This window comes from Mytilus galloprovincialis, chromosome 2 (genome assembly GCF_965363235.1).
Source record: "Mytilus galloprovincialis chromosome 2, xbMytGall1.hap1.1, whole genome shotgun sequence".
Lineage (NCBI taxonomy): Eukaryota > Metazoa > Mollusca > Bivalvia > Mytilida > Mytilidae > Mytilus > Mytilus galloprovincialis.
Genome location: NC_134839.1, coordinates 93,036,115 through 93,039,783, shown reverse-complemented (window position 1 = coordinate 93,039,783; position 3,669 = coordinate 93,036,115). Strand labels below are relative to the sequence as shown.

Here is a 3,669-nt window from a genome sequence, read left to right as displayed (position 1 = left end):
AGATCTGTCATAACAAAACGAACCTATAATTATTTAGAGTTCAATTTAACTGATATTTGTGCAAAGACAATTTGATTTTGTAGAAAGCAACTTATTTATATTTTTTTAGTGTTAATGTATTCCGGAACTATAATTTATTGTTTGAAATGAGTGCATACGCTAAGTTTAGAATATTCTTTTCTTTATTTTTTTAACAAATATATGCAAATAGTTTTCCCACGTGACAGAAAATGGCGACCTCCTGTTCATCGCAATCAGTGATATAAAAAGTTGACAAAACTTCACCAATAACTGCTATCCGACTCTTAAAACAAATCACAGGTTGAACAGTGTGTTATATAGTTATCTTAAACCTAAAATTATTATCGTCCAACAATATTCGTAAACATAATTTGTTCTAATATTTTCATAGTATCCTGATTAATTTAGCGGAATTTTTATTCTGCCAGCTAAATTTATGTCAATAATGATCTCCACAAATAAGAATCAACAAACTGATTGTATTGCTCATTTTGGTGAACATATGGATCCCATCCCAGTTCCCAAATTATTTAAATAAAGGTCATGTTTGTCACAAGAGTTTTTTACTCAGTAACTTCGAGGATACAAATTATCTCCTCAAGTTTAGGCTAAACTCAAAACTGGTAAAAAAAAAGGCAGTGTCGTTTATATTTCACGTTGTATTCCTGATTGGATTCCATTTGATTTTAAAACCCGATGCGTGTATACATAGCCTACAAACAGCACTTTCAAGTCTTTGACTATTCGTTTAAGATCCCGCATGCGGGTACGTGCAGACACTGCCCCCCCCCCCCCCCCAATTAAAAAGGAAGATAGATAATTCAATAAGCTACAACTTGACCTTGACTCAGCAGCTCGATGGGAGTCAGATTGGCTTATGGCATTTCACCCTGATAAATGTACAAACCTTTCCATCTCTCAAAAGAAAAATAACTACCGGCATAATTACATCCTCCACAATCACATTCTCGAATCAGTTACATCCACAAAATATCTAGGCATTACCTTACAATCAAATCTGAAGTGGAACAAACATATAGACAACATAGTATCAAATGGGAACAGATCACTTGGTTTTCTAAAAAGAAATTTAAAAATTACAAACACAGAAACAAAATCAAGAGCATACCAGGCACTAGTAAGACCCAAACTGGAATATAGTTGTAGTGTCTGGGACCCCCATATGAAAGAACAACATATACAATTAGAAAAGGTACAGAGACGCGCTGCTCGTTATGTACACAACAACTACGATTACACGAGCAGTGTCACAAACATGCTAAATCAGTTGAAATGGCCACCACTAGCTGAGAGACGCTTAAAAAACAGACTTATTTTATTTTATAAAGTAATACATTGTCTTGTAGCCATTCCATCGCATATTCTTGAACAAACAGACAGCAGAACAAGACAAAATCATACTCAGACATACAGACACATCCAAACTTCCAAGGACACATACAAATGGTCATACTTCCCGCGAACAATTATTCAATGGAATTTACATTTGTACTACCACAAACTGCAATTGAAACCACCACTGTTGACAGCTTTAGAAATCAGCTAACACCAGCTGTTCTCTCTAGCTTCAAATAAACAAATTCAAACAAAATATGTACATATATTTTTAATCACAATCTGTAAATACAAACACTCCAATTGTTATAAAATATTTTTATGAATTTTGTATAAATTTTTGTCAATCACGCATGCGCAACAACATGTATTCTTCAGTATTGAAGCCTTGTTGACCTTAAAGAAAAAGAAGAAGAAGATAGTTCTAATGCATGGTCAGATCACGTTTTCGTACATCATAAGAATTCATATTATGCATGCTTTTTCAATGGAAGTTGTGACGTCAAAATTTCTAAACAATTTTATGATACCTATCAATAATGTACATTTCATGAGGGACTATCATTTGCTTTTCTTTCATTTTCCTATTACATGTACATTCTGTTATTTTTTTTTTTTTTTGTCTCTCAACATGTATATATTTCTTAGTAACTCAGTCAACCATGTTTCATATAAGTTTCATATAATTACTCGCCAAAACGTAATACTAAAAATAAATTAAGGACTGAAAGTATATATACGTAATATTTATGTTATATGAATTTAAGGCGCAATTACTATATAAGTAAGCCACCTACCAAAACTGATAACAACAACGTCAAAATGCATTCATACATGTATTAGCCATGAGACGAGGATATTTTTACGTGTCCATAGCGCTTTTTCCCCAGAAAAATTTGATGATGACACATTTTCCCCCAAATGACTCCAGATCAACTAGGGCAGATCATTGAATAAATTGAGATTCGGTGTATTGTATGTAAATATTGTGTTTTTATCTATACATAGTTATACTTTTAAAATGGAAATCAAATTCTTTTTTGGGAACTTGAGTCTGGTACATGTAGTTCTTTTCACATCTGAACACAACCGCACACTGCTTTACATTGATCAAATCATACGGTATATAATACCTTTTCAGGGATTGCCTAAAGTTATGGTGGGTAAAGTTATGGGTTGTGAGGCGGTGTGAAAACACCCTTCTGAGTCTGGAAGATTTTTTTTATTAGGTTGTCCCTCCCTCCCCCCAAATCTCTGAGGGGAAGGACTCCAATGGGGATTACTGGTAAATGTATGCTTCTTTAAGCTGTGTTGTAAAACAAAAAGTCCCACTGGAAATTTATCATATCATGAAGGTATTTTAGAACCATGGTTTTTAAACCAAGTCAAGCTTTCCACCATTTTATCATCTTCCATATCCAAAGGTTAAGAGCTAGTTCCCTTCTCTCCATCATTGGTGGATTAAGATAGAATTATTGATTCCACAAGGTACAAAATGTAATGACCCTCTGCTGTTGTTTTTTATTTGGTCGGGTTGTTGTCTCTTTGACACATTCCCCATTTCCATTCTCAATTTTATTCATTGGTCTCAGTTGTAACAGGTTGCATCCAATCAGAAAGAACCTGGAAGATGACCACATGTAAATGTAGAACATGCAATAAACAATTTCCATGTGCTGATTGTCCAACAAGTCTTTAACCAAAAAACATAGGACAATATTTAGTGACAATTTGGAAGTTCTTTATCAATTAATTTGATTTCCTGGGTATGTTTCTAGTGCAACTGTTGGAATGGCAGTGTATATTTTTGATTTTTAATTTTACTTCACAAAATTTGTAAAACACTAGACACAATTATTTACACCTCCATGCTGAAGAGATATCAAATACTGTCATTGGTCGAGAATGATTTAGTCAGATTAGCCATGACTTTTATCTACTGATAGATGGCACAGTATTGTAATTTGTAATCACAAATGTTGCATTAATCTGCCAAGGGTGGAGAGGAGAAGACTGGATCATAACCATTGGCTAGTGAATATGACCATTTGTTGTAGAGCCTTCAACTTGTTGAAAAAGCGAGGCATAGTAATCCTACATTCCGTTTGTCGTGGTGGCATCCACAAATATTCACTCTGGTTTTTGAAATTTTAATAACTTTCTTAAACTATCCTGGATTTCTCCCAAACTTGGACAGAAGCTTGTTTATGATCATAAGATAGTATCCAGAAATAAATTTTGTGAAAAAAAAATTCTGTTTATCCTTTTTGTCCAGCCTTTCGACTTTAGTCG

General features: G+C 33.9%; 1 protein-coding gene across 2 annotated transcripts in view; it reads left to right on the top strand.

Annotated features, from left to right (window-relative positions):
- The first annotated feature begins 212 nt into the window (after positions 1-212).
- Positions 213-3,669, top strand: part of LOC143064896 (cullin-2-like) — a 30,053-nt gene continuing 26,596 nt past the window's right edge. Inside the window, exon 1 of one of the 2 annotated variants that reach the window (XM_076238097.1) lies at positions 213-321. The gene's annotated coding sequence lies outside the window, so the exon portion shown is untranslated. Of the gene's footprint in view, positions 330-3,669 lie in introns of both variants that reach the window. The other variant, XM_076238098.1, reaches the window with a different exon arrangement.